Source organism: Macaca nemestrina, chromosome 5 (genome assembly GCF_043159975.1).
Source record: "Macaca nemestrina isolate mMacNem1 chromosome 5, mMacNem.hap1, whole genome shotgun sequence".
Classification (NCBI taxonomy): Eukaryota; Metazoa; Chordata; class Mammalia; order Primates; family Cercopithecidae; genus Macaca; species Macaca nemestrina.
In genome coordinates, this window is record NC_092129.1 from 92095819 (window position 1) to 92109860 (window position 14042).

The following is a 14042-nucleotide window of genomic DNA, read 5'->3' on the forward strand; positions in this document are numbered from 1 at the left end:
TCAATTTTGGCTTTGGTTGCCATTGCTTTTGGTGTTTTAGTCATGGTCTTTGCCCATGCCCATGTCCTGAGTGCTATTGTCTAGGTTTTCTTCTAGGGTTTTTATGGTTGTAGGTCTTATGTTTAAGTCTTTAATCCATCTTGAGTTAATTTTTGTATAAGGTGTAAGGAAGGGGTCCAGTTTCAGTTTTCTGTATATGGCTAGCCAGTTTTCCCAGCACCATTTATTAAATAGGAGATACATTTCCCTTTGCTTGGTTTTGTCAGGTTTGTCAAAGATTACGTTTATTGATTTGTGTATGTTGAACCAGCCTTGCATCCTAGGGATGAAGCCAACCTGATTGTGATGGATAAACTTTTTGATGTGCTGCTGTATTTGTTTTGCCAGAATTTTATTGAGGATTTTCACATTGATGTTCATCAGAGATAGTTTCCTGAAATTTTCTTTTTTATTGGATCTCTGCCAGGTTTTGGTATCAGGATAATGTTAGCCTCATAAAATCAGTTAGGGAGTAGTCCCTCTTTTTCTATTTTTAGAATCATTTCAGAAGGAATGTTACCAGCTCCTCTTTGGACCTCTGGTAGAATTCAGCTGTGAATTCGTCTGGTCTCGGGCTTTTTTGTTGTTGTTGTTGGTAGGCTATTAATTACTGCCTCAATTTTGGAAATTGTTTTTGGTCTATTCAGAGATTCGGCATCTTCCTGGTTTAGTCTTGGGAGTGTGTATGTGTCCAGGAATTTATCTATTTTTTTTTTCTAGATTTTCTAGTTTATTTGCATTGAGGTGTTTATAATACTCTCTGATGGTAGTTTGTATGTCTGTGGATCAGTGGTGATATTATCTTCTTTATTATTTTTTATTGTGTCTATTTTATTCTTCTCTGTTTTCTTCTTTATTAGTCTGGCTAGCAGTCTATTTTGTTAATCTTTTCAAAAAACCAGCTCCTGGATTCACTGATTATTTGAAGGGTTTTTCATTTCTCTATCTCCTTCAGTTCTGCTCTGATCTTAGTTACTTCTTGTCTTCTGCTAGCTTTTGAATTTGTGTGCTGTTGCTTCTCTAGTTCTTTTAATTGTGATGTTAGGGTGTCAATTTTAAATATTTCCTGCTTTTACCTGTGGGCATTTAGTGCTATAAATTTCCCTCTAAATACTGCTTTAGCTGTGTCCCAGAGATGCTGGTGTGTTGTGTCTTTGTTCTCACTGGTTTCAAAGAACTTACTTATTTCTGTCTTGGTTTTGTTATTTACCCAGTAGTCATTCAGGAGCAGGTTGTTCAGTTCCATGTAGTTGCATGGTTTTGAGTGACTTTCTTAATTCTGAGTTCTAATTTTATTGCACTGTGGTCTGAGAGACTCTTTGTTTTGATTTCCTTTCTTTTGCATTTGCTGAGTAGTGTTTTACTTCCAATTATGTGGTCAATTTTAGAAGAAATGTGATGTGGTGCTGAGAAGAATGTACACTCTGTTGATTTGGGGGTGCAGAGTTCTATAGATGTCTATTAGGTCCAGTTGGTCCAGAGCTGAATTCAAGTCCTGAATATCTTTGTTAATTTTCTGTCTCATTCATCTAATATTGACAGTGGGATGTTAAAGTCTCCCACTAATATTGTGTGGAAATCTAAGTCTCTTTGTAGGTGTCTAAGAACCTGCTTTGTGAATCTGGGTGCTCCTGTATTGGTACATATATATTTAGGATAGTTAGTTCTTCTTGTTACATTGATCCCTTTACCATTATGTAATGCCCTTCTTTGTCTTTTTTGATCTTTGTTGGTTTAAAGTGTGTTTTACCAGAGACTAGGATTACAACCCCTGCTTTGCTTTTTTTTTTCTTTTCTTTTTTTTTTTTTTTTTTTTTGGTTTTTGATTAGATTGGTAAATACTCCTCCATCCCTTTATTTTGAGCCTATGTGTGTCTTTGAATGTCAGGTGGGTCTCGTGAATACAGCGCACCAATAAGTCTTGAGTCTGTATCCAATTTGCCAATCTGTGTCTTTTAATTGGAGCATTTAGCTCTCTTACATTTAAGGTTAATATTGTTATGTGTGAATTTGATCCTGTCATTATGATGCTAGCAGGTTATTTTGCCCATTAGTTGATGCAGTTTCTTCATATTGTCAATTGTCTTTACAATTTGGTATATTTCTGCAGTGGCTGGTACCGATTTTTCCTTTCCATATATAGTGCTTCCTTCAGGAGCTCTTGTAAGGCAGGACTGGTGGTGACAAAATCTCTCAGCATTTGCTTGTCTGTAAAGGATTTTATTTCTCCTTTGCTTATGAAGCTTACTTGGGCTGATATGAAGTTCTGGATTTAAAATTCTTTTAAGAATATTGAATATCGGTCCCTATTCTCTTCTGGATTGGAGGATTTCTGCAGAGAGATCTACTGTTAGTCTGATGGGCTTCCCTTTGTGGGTAAACTGACCTTTCTTTCTGGCTACTCTTAACATTTTTTTCCTTCATTTCAACCTTGGTGAATCTGAATGATTATGTGTCTTGGTGTTACTCTTGGTGTTACTCTACAAAATTCCTGAATTTGAATGTGAGCCTGTTTTTCTAGGTTGGGGAAGTTCTCCTGGATACTATCCTGAAGAGTGTTTTCCAACTTGGTTCAATTCTCCCCGTCACTTTCAGGTACACCAATCCAACGTAGATTTGGTCTTTTCACATAGTCCTATATTTCTTGCAGGCTTTTGTCATTCCTTTTCATTCTTTTTTTCTCTATTTCATTAAGTTCATCTTCAACCTCTCATATCCTTTCTTCCGCTTGATCGATAAGGCCACTGATATTTGTGTACGCTTCACGAAGTTTCTGTTCTGTGTTTTTCACCTCTATAAGGTCATTTATGCTCTTCTCTAAACTGGTTATTCCAGTTAGCAATTCCTTTAACGTTTTTTCAAGGTTCTTAGCTTCCTTGCTTTAGGTTAGAACATGCTGCTTTAGCTTGGAAGACTTTGTTATTACCCACCTTCTGAATCCTGTTCTGTCAATTCTTCAAACTCATTCTCTGTCTAGTTTTTTCCCTTGCTAACAAGGAGTTGTGATCTTTTGGAGAAGAAGAGACGTTCTTGTTTTTGGGATTTTCAGCCTTTTTGCACTGATTTTCCTCATCTTTGTGGATTTATCTACCTTAGTTATTTGATGTTGGTGACCTTTGGATGGTGTTTCTGTGTGGACGTCCTTTTTTGTTGATGTTGTTGCTATTACTTTGTATTTGTTAGTTTTCCTTCTAACAGTCAGACCCTTCTGCTGCAGGTCTGCTTGAGTTTGCTAGGGGTCCACTCCAGACCCTGTTTGCCTAGATATCACCAGCTGAGGCTGCAGAACAGCAAAGATAGTTGCCTCTTCCTTCCTCTGGAAGCTTCATCCTAGAGGGGCACCTGACAGATGCCATCTGGAGCTCTGCTGTATAAAGTGTCTGTTGACCCTTGCTAGGGGGTGTCTCCCAGTCAGGAGGCATGGAGGTCAGGGAACCACTTGGATGCAGTCTGTCCCTTAGCAGAGCTCTAGCACTCTGCTGGGAGACCCATTGCTCTCTTCAGAGCCATCAGGCAGGAATGTTTAAGTCTGCTGAAGCTGTGCCCACAGGCACCCCTTACCCCAGGTGCTCTGTCCCGGGAAAATGGGAGTTTTAGCTATAAGCTCCTGACTGGAGCTGCTACCTTTCTTTCAGAGATGCCCTGCCTGAGAGGAGGAATCTAGAGAGGCAGTCTGACTACAGTGGCTTTGCCAAGCTTCAGTGGCCTCTGCACAGTTCAAACTTCCCCACAGCTTTGTTTACACTGTGAGGGGAAACCACCTACTCAAGCCTCAGTAATGGCGGACGCCCCTCCCTTCAGCAAGCTGGAGCATCCCAGGTCGACTTCAGACTGCTTTGCTGGCAGTGAGAATTTCAAGCCAGTGGATCTTTGCTGAGTTCCATGGGGGTGGGACCTGCTGAGCTAGACCACTTGGCTCCCTGGCTTCAGCCCCCTTTCTAGGGGAGTGAATGATTCTGTCTCACTGGCATTCCAGGTGCCACTGGGGCATTAAAAAACTCCTGCAGCTAACTCAGTGTCTGCCCAAATGGCTGCCCAATTTTGTGCTTGAAACCCAGGGCCCTGGTGGCATAGGAACCTGAGGGAATCTCCTGTTCTGCAGGTTGCAAAGACCATGGGAAAAGCATAGTATCTTGGCCAGAGTGCACCATCCCTCACAGCACAGTCCCTCATGGCTTCCCTTGGCTAGCGGAGGGAGTTTCCCAATCCCTAGCACTCTCACAGTGAGGCGACACCCCACCCTGCTATGGCTCGCCCTCTGTGGGCTGCACCCACTGTCTAACCAGTCCCAATGAGATGAGCTGGGTACTTCAGTTGGAAATGCAGAAATCACCCACCTTCTGCGTTGGTCTCACTGGGAGCTGCAGACCGGAGCTGTTCCTCTTTGGCCATCTTGCCAGCCCAACTAATTTCTTTTCATTGTAAGGAAGATACTCCAGGTTTGAAGAAAATACATCTAATTGTTATATGGGATCTCAGAAATATAATATTGATCCACTTAAAAATCAACTCATGGCCACACTAAAACTGCCATAAAAGTATATGTAATGTTACTGACAGAAAATAAAATGTTGAATTGTTTTCCATGTTTTCTCTTTAATTTCCTCTTCTTTGAGTCTGCCTTCATCTGCTTACCTAAAGATATGATACCATCAACCAGGATGTCCTTTTTAAGCCTGTTATCTCATCTATAATATGAGGATAATATTAACTCTGCATCTTCGTGATTGAGAATATTGAAGATGATAGTGCTAATGAGCCTAGCACAGACCTGTTTAGTATACTATGCATGCTACTGTTAAAATCTCTCTGATGCTTTTTCACACTCTGCTGCTCTGAGTAAGTAAAGGAAAGGATGATTGACTTTTTAAAGAGTAAAGTAGAATATGATTCCCTTCCATTGGAAAGTATGTAAGTAAAATATGTTATTTGTTGTCAGATTGAATAAGGATAACTGATGTTACAGAGCCAGACGATTAGTAATTTGGAATAACTAGATGTGGTTCAAATCCCAGCAATGCTATGCCAGCTATTAGTGGTCTGGGCTATAAGATTTATTTAACTTACCTGAGAGTCACCACACTCTTCCCTAAAGAACAGGAATTAAACCGCATATTTGCTTGCTATCACAGGGACTATCAAATTAAATATACTTATTACAAGTATAGTTGGCATTTTGGGGGAAAAGGCCCCTTTTGTTTATTCTCATTAATTTTTTTTCTCAGTTTTAAACTTCTAGAAGAAAGGCCTTTACTTTTCACCAAACTGGTTTCTGTGGGTGACCTCTTTGAAAATGTGTTTATCTGTGCTAAATTATCATGACATGCTAACTTCTTTCTCTTGTTTACACGTATAATATTTCTATACTGAATGTTTCCTCTCCCCATGTGGCTCCACATTTTCTTTCTTGATGAGCTCGTAGGTAGTTTCCTGAGAATAATGGAAGAACAGATTCCAAAATAAAGGTCAAATTCTACCTTGACTCTCAGTCCTGAATTTCAGATTTAGGTAAAAGACTGTTGTGTTGCAACTGAAGATGTCCTAGCAGGATTCTGCTTGAAGGAGGCAGTTGTTGTCTTAGCTGGGGGGTTGTGGTCAGCTCTAGATAGCCACTTCACCCATGTGTATCCCTTTCCTGAGGCAGCCTGTATCCCATGAAGGATTGAATCAATGTCATACATGCCTGGCCATCCATTTCCACTCAACATGAAACACCTTTAATAAGCTTTTTTTATTGTTGTTCCTGTCACAGTTGGTAATCCCAAGGTGACTAAAAAATAAATGTCCTGATCGCTAATTCATTCTGGAATCCACTTGTAGAAGAATGCAACCTGCAAAAAATCTCATGGACAGCTCAAAATCAATATTTTTAAAACTTGCATGTTTCCCTCAAACTGGTTTCTCTCCTGGATTTTCTTTTACATACACCCATCCCTCACCCCTGACCCCAGAATTTAAAAAAAAAAAAAATTATTTATATTTTAAAATTAGCCTTTTATTTGAAAACAATTATAGGTTTATATGTAGTATGAAATATGCAGTGAAAAAATAGAGAAATACCATTAACTTACTACCTAGTATGCCCCAGTGGTAATAACTTACAAAACTACAGCACATTATCACAATTAGGATATTGACAGTAATACAGTCAATATACAAAACATTTCTATTATCAAAAGGATCATTTCTGTTTCCATTTTATAGCCATACTTGCTTCCCTCCTGCTCCCAATCCCCCCTTCATTTCTAGAAATCAATAATCTGTTCTTCATTTCTCTAATTATCTCATTTAAGGAATGTTACAAAAAATAGAATCCTACAGTATTTCACGTTTCGGAATGGGATTTTTCACACCATATACTTGTCTGGAGATTCATCCAGCTCAACAATGCACTTCCTTTTACCACTGAATAATATCCTAGGGTATTGCTGAGTACTAGTCCATGTTTTGTTTAACCATTCACTTGATGAAGGACATATGAGTTATTTGGTGCTATTATGAGTAAAGCTGGTATAAACATTTGGGTACAGAAATTTCAGTGAACATGAGTCTTCACTTCTTTGGGTACATTTCCAGGAGTCCAATTGCTAGGTTGTGTGATAGTTATATTTTAAACTGCCAAACTGTTTTCTATAGTGGCTGTAACATTTTCTATCCCCAGCAGCAAAGTATGAGTGATTGTTTCTTTGTATCCTGGCCAAGATTTAGGGTTGTCATTATTTGTTTTTCACTTTTGCCATTCTGATAAGTGTATAATGGTATCCCATTGAAGTTTAATTTGCACTTTCCTAAGAAGTATTGAAGTTGAACAACTTTTCATGTTGTTATGTGCGACTTATCTTCTTTAGATAAATGTCCTTTTATGTGTTTTGCCTATGAGAGTTCCTTATATATTCTAGATACTAGTTTTTTGATCTATAATTTGAAAATATTGTATCACACTCTTTGGCTTGTCTTTTATCCCACTGGACAGGAACTATCACAGAGCAAATATTTTTAATTTTGATGGAATCAAATTTACCTGTTTTTTTCTTTTGTAGATCATAATTTTGGTGTCAAGTCTAAGAATATTTTTGCCAAGCCCTAGATAATGAAGACATTCTCCTATGTGTTTTTCTATTTTACTCTCTTAAATTGCATATTTATGTTTGTAATCCATTTTTAGTTAATTTTTGTATGAGGTGTGTAATTTTGGTCAGATTAATTATTATTGTTTATTGATGTCCTATTGTTTCCACATGATTTGTTGAAAAGTCTGTATTGACATAATTGAATTGCTTTTATACCTTTGTCAAAAATCAGTTGGGTGTATTTATGTCAGCCTATTTCTAGATTCCCTATTCTGTTTCATTCATCTATGTGTATATTATTCCACCAATACAACACTGTCTTGATTACTGTTGGTACATATTTACTTGAAATCAAATAGACTGATTTCTCACACTTTATTTTCTTTTTCAAAATTACTTCAGCTTTTCTAGTTCTGTCTTTCCATGTAAACTTTAGGATATTGTCCATATTGACAAAAACTGTTGCTGGAATTTTATAGAAATTGCCTTAAGCCTATAAATCAATTTTAAGACAGTTAACAGTTTTGCTATGTTCGTCTTTCAATCCTTGAACATGGTATCTCTCTCCATTTATTTGTTTATTTTTTTCTCATAATGTTGTGTTGTTTTCAGCATATAAATACTATACATATTTTGTTTGATTTACACCTAAGTACTTCATTTTGTTGGAGCAATATTGTAAACTGCATTATAATTTCTGTGTCCACATATTCATTACAATTATAAAAGAAATACAATTATTTTTTTTCATATTTATCATGTATCCTGAAGCCTCGAAGGACTCATGTATTACTTCTAGATTTTGTAATAGATTCCTTAGGATTTTCTATGAAGAAAATTATTTCACCTACTAATAGGAATTGTCTTATCTCTTCCCTGTGAATCTCCTTGACTTTTAGTTTCTTTCTTGTACCTGCTAGAAATTCTAGCACTATGTTTAATAAGAGTGTTCATGCAAAAATATATGCATAAATGTTTATATCAGCTTTATTAATAATCTCTTTATTATTTTACCTGTAATGTTTAGGGATTTTGGTTGTACTTAGTGGGAGGAACAGGGAAAACTGCATCTACTCCATCCATTTGCAAATGAAAATCAGCTCATCAAGGACCTTATTTTTAATTATATATATTTTTTGCCTACCCACTCAATTAATTGGCATTACCTTTAAATTACATCTTACAAGAATTCTCATTTTATCTCTGTCTTCTTTACTTTGTGACTTCTAGTGTCATAGTGAAACAGGAAAATTCCTTGATCCTTCTTGAAGGATATGTGACAGGGGTGTGACACATCTGTTCTCAGTGGACACTGCAGTGCACACTTAAACCCCTTTTGGGAGGGGAAGCATGCACACTGGCAGATACAGGAGAATGGACAAGCATCGCTGAGTTCCGACTCCATGGCAGTGTCCAGGGGTAGGTGTCTGCAACTCCCAAAGCCCAAGTGGGTGTGTGTTACAGTGTGCTCTTTTAGCCTTGCTGTCCTGGGTGGCTTAAGTGTTAATCAGCTCAGTGCCCTCTTGGTGCCCAGGTCCTTCTCCAGCGTACAGGAAGAATTGGGTCACACAGGGACTTGAAGGATCAATGCAGGGTTTTTAGTGAGTGGTAGAGGTGGCTCTCAGTGGGATGGATGGAGAACAGGAAGCGGGATGGAGTAAGAAGATGATCTTCTTCTGGCATTTGACCATGAGAAGATGATGTTCCCCTGGATCTGGGCCATCCAGCAGCTGATCTCCTTTCCAACCGTCCCAGCTAAACTCCTCTGGATGTTCAAATGCTCGATTCCTTCCCTCTGCTGCACTGTGCTGCTGTTCTTCTGCTCTTCTGTTCATCTCCTCGTCTGCTTGTGAAGCTGGGGGTTTGGAGTTTATATGGGTACAGGATAGGGGGACTTAGTGGGCCAAAAGACAACTTTTGGACATGAAAACAGGAATACCTGTTCTCATTTAAGGCTGCAAGTTTCCAGGCTTGAGGGTGGGGCCTTTGCCTGGGAACCACCCTCTTCTACCTAGTGTTTCTCTGTCTCCTGTCTTTATCAATAGTTCAGACTATGTACATTTACCCCCTGGATAAAGCAAAAGTTAATCACTACAGTTTCAAACTTAAGCCTTCCTCTAATATAATCTGTCTTCCATGAGGTTTCTAGAGTTATTTTTCTAAAATAAAGATACAATAATTTCACTCATATAATTACATTTTTAAACTACCCTATATTTTTTTGTTTACATTAACTCTGTCCCCAAATTATGTTCTCAACAGTTCCACTGAACACTCCTTACAAAGATGATTAAATCTGGGTTCTCAGAAGTTAAGTGCATTCTACATACTTGTACTTTTGCACACTCCTCACTTTTGTCTCATGGTACTCTCTCCCTCCTTCCTGCTTTGGGCTTTTTGACCTTTCTAAACCATACAGTGAAGTTCAAAGGTCACTTCCAAATCATTTATATTTCATTATCATCTATTGTTATGACTATAAGAACAATGTTAATATCTGATTTGTTTTTTAAAGGGGATATATGACTATTTTCTTCATCAAATTATAACCTACTTAAGGGAAAATGTTCCTTCAGTGTCCATCCGTAAGTTTCTGGGATCTAGCATGTTGGTGTGCAAGAGAGGCTATCGATAAGCCTTTTAAAAATGAATTTGTATTAATATTTTAAATTTATCAGGTTGCATCATATTCTCAAAGTTTGTTTTCCAATGCATAATTCATTATTCACAATAGTGAAACTATTTAAAAATTTTATTTATTTTCCTTTCCTCCATGATGGGATATTCTTCTATATATTCATTCTATAGTTTAGAAAATGCCTCCATTTTTTCACTGTTAATTCTACAAGAGTATTAAACTCATCTTAGTCGTGTGTGTGTGTGTGTGTGTGTGTGTGTGTATGTAGGCTTTGATAGGAATAGCTGAACACCATGCCTGCCTATTAATTGTATTTATGAATTTTTGTTGACAAGTCAGACATTTATATGAGACCTAGGAACAAAAGCCATTGCATATTTTTCTTTCTGTTCTACGTAAAGTCGAAGAGTACAACCCATTCTGAAGCATTTATTTTTTTCTTATCCCTATGCAAGAAGTAAACTATGAATAAAGTTTGTCTTTTCAGGCTAAAGCAAGTGGTATTTTCTTTAAATTGGATACTTTGTGGCTTTTTTTTTTTTTTTTTTTTTTTGAGATGGAGTCTCGCTCTGTCACCAGGCTGGAGTGCAGTGGCGTGATCTCGGCTCACTGCAACCTCTGCCTCCCGGGTTCAAGTGATTCTCCTGCCTCAGCCTCCCCAAAACTGGGACTACAGGCACATGCCACCACGCCAGGATAATTTTTGTAGTTTTAATAGAGACAGAGTTTCACCATGTTGGCCAGGATGGTCTCGGTCTTTGACCACATGATCCACCTGCCTCAGCCTCCCAAAGTGCTGAGATTACAGACGTGAGCCACCGCAACCTGCCACTTTGTACCTTTTTTAATTCAAAAGTACCTTTTAAAAGATATATTTGCCATTTTTTTTTAAATCAGCATGTCGAAATTAACTGATGGGCCTAACAGAAATTAAAATGCTCTGTTAAATTTTTATTGTAGATTACATATTGCCATATACAACATCTCTTACAAGTAATAGCATTCCAGTTCTCTATCTCTTTTCAATTGTCATGCATTCTTTTGACTTGTCTCTTACGTAAATTATTTTCTTCTCCAACATATCTGGTGAACTCTCTTCAGTTTGTGGATGATATTAAATTTGTTATTTCATTTAATGGGAAATTAAGTCTGCAATTTCTCTTGACAATGCTTTTATTGCCATTTAACCATTACTTAAACATTAAATCACAATTTTTAAACTTATTTTTCTATGCTTTGCTTTTTCATCCTATTGTGCATTCCTGGAAATCAACAGTATACAGTAGAATACAAATGCATGTTAATGAAATGACTTAAATGATATTTATACCCAAAGAACTCAGTAAATGGTCAATAGAGACCCAAAGGTTGTCTTTAAAAGCCTCTAGCAGGATCATTTTTTTTTTTTTTCTATTTTTGCCTTGAGAATATTGGCCAAATAACTGTTCAGAGTGTTTTTATAGTAATGAATATTCATATGGTCAGATCATATGATAGTTAAGAGCTTAGCTTTCTGGTCAGATGGTCTCCATTCAAATGTTTGCTAAACCATTCTTATTACTCCTATGATTGTGAGTAAATTGCTTAACCTTTCTAATATGTATTTGTAATGAAGATAGTAACATTGTTTTATTACAAAACAATAAAAATTATACTGTATAATGTTGTGTTGAAGAAAAAGTCATCAAATTTTGCTTTGATCAAATTTCAGTGAATAAATTATACTTTTGAGAAATTTATCTTTCTGTACTTCCCTACTGTGAGGATGGAAAAAAGGCAATGTATGTAAGTAAGAAATAAACTTCCTACTTATGAGCATTTGATATATGCTTATAGCCTCATAGACATATGATAAATATTACTTGTTAATGATGTTTCTCTAAAGGTATTTTATTCTATTTACAAGTTACTATGTACAAACGATTAAAATTATTTGGTAGACTATTACCTGCTACTTCAGATCATTATTATTGTTTCTACTGCTACTATCGTAGGACATGATTATCGCACCTGAAACTTTGAAGACAGATGACGAAAGCCCCAGTTTTCAGGTATTTTTCCTAATGATACATGTATTATTATAAAGAGTCTTTAATATATCTTCAATATTGGGTATTATTAATCAATATAAAGTTGTTTCACCGTGTGTTATAACTGCTGAAATTGTTCATTTTATTTTCAACAACAATCTGCCTACATTTCTAGAACACATGTTCAAGTTCAGCAAATCCTCATTCTATGAAAGACTGTAACAGTAATAACACCACTCTCCTCAACTAATTTGCATTACCAATGCTGTGTTGAAAAAAATAGTACTATTCTCTTTGATCAAACTTTGGTAAACATTCTGTGCTTCTGTGGAATATATCTTACTGGCTTCCTTTATCTCATGGGCATGATTTTAGTTAGCGGGCAGGCTTTAGGGAAAGAACATTGAAAGATCGTTTAAAGAATAAATTGTCTTTCTTCCTTGGCAACAGTCATCTTGTCTTTGGTCTAATCCTAAAGAAATTGATACTCATATTTCTGAAGGTTGTATGAAAATTTACATCATTGCTGCTCTAGCTTAATCTTATTGTTTGTCATCCCTCTAGGTTAGTATGTGTCCCAAGTGTTTGCAGAAAATTGAAATAGTGAAATAATACCAATTGAAAAAATGATTGCTATTATAGAGTATTAATCTGTGGAGTTCAAACTCATTAATCTAGATCACCTCCCTTTGAGAGAACAGGAAGCACATAGGACAATACAACTGAGATAAGCGTCAGATTGCCAAAAAAAAAAAAAAAAATTAAAGTCATATTAAAAAACTCCAAGGTTACATAATAAATCATAGTAGACTTTAAAAGTTTTGCTAAATTTCTAGCTTGCTTAAGAGGGATAGTGGTATTTCTTAAATCCAAATTCAATTTCTTTCGTTTATGATGACTTACTGACTCGGGGATGAAAACTCCAGAAATTAAACACAGTATTACTCATAAAAGGGGAAAAATCTGTTAATAAAATATTTTGAATTTCTCCATTCCATTGTAACTCTCCAGTAAGAAAAATAGAGCTTATTCCAAGAATATAATGTCTCTATGTGATTCTACTCCTTTTCTTTGTTGTTCAGATGTTACTCTTTGGAGATTTAGAAAAATACATATTGAGGACAGATGACATTTGTCACTATAGCAGCTGTGACCATTTAGATGGTACAAAGGCATTTTTTAAAGCAAGAGTATATCTAACTTATCAGCTGAGTCTTCAATGACAATGATGAAACTTTGTAGCATATCGGGACAATGACAACATCATTGCCTACAATGTTTTATATAAGCTTCCCATAACTCTGCAGGAATAAATATATGGAGATCCTTGTGGAATCTAAAAAATAAATCTAATGTCAAATGTCATAGTCATAGCACTGAGAACATAAACAGAATTTGGGGGAATTAAATAATCTGATAAAGCGGCCGGCACGGTGGCTCACTCCTGTAATCTCAACACTTTGGGAGGGCAAGGTGGGTGGATCACGAGGTCAGGAGTTCAAGAACAGCCTGGCCAATATGGTAAAGTCACAACTCACTGCAGTGTCCTGTCTCTACTACAAATACAAAAATTAGCCTGGCATAGGAGTGCATGCTTGTAGTCCCAGCCACTCAGGAACCTGAGGCAGGAATATCGCTTGAATCCAGGAGGTGGACACTGGAGTGAGCTGAGATCACATCACTGCACTCTAGCCTGGGTGACAGAGCGAGATGGTGTCTTAAAAAAAATAAATAAATAAAATAAAATAAACTGATAAACCATATGTAACAACTTTGTCAGGAAAATTTTTTGTTCAACATAAATGATAATATCCAGTGCCCAGATTTCCTTGGAAGAGCAAACTATTCTGAATAAAAGAGGAACGAGAAATTTTAAGTGCCTTAGAGGTTGAGATAGATGCATTTAATAGGGAAAATTTCAGAGGTAAAAGTCCCATGGGTGACAAGTTCAAGACAAGACTAGAAAAACTGTCAATGTCTAAGGTGAAGTTTTGTTTTTAATTTGTTTATTTGTTTTTAGGATCATTTGCTGTGTTACATGTTTGATGTGAAACTTCTTCAAGGGTCATAAAAAATTTGCTTATATTGCCTTAATCTTTAATGTTTTCTTTGAAAATTCATAGAGCCTTTAAATTTTGTGTCCAGTAGGCACATTGTAATGCAAAATCCAAACGATGAAGAGAGATATGAGCAATATATTTTGATATTAGAAAGTTTCCAGAAATGTAAACACACTTTAAATACTTTATGGTATGCTAATATCTT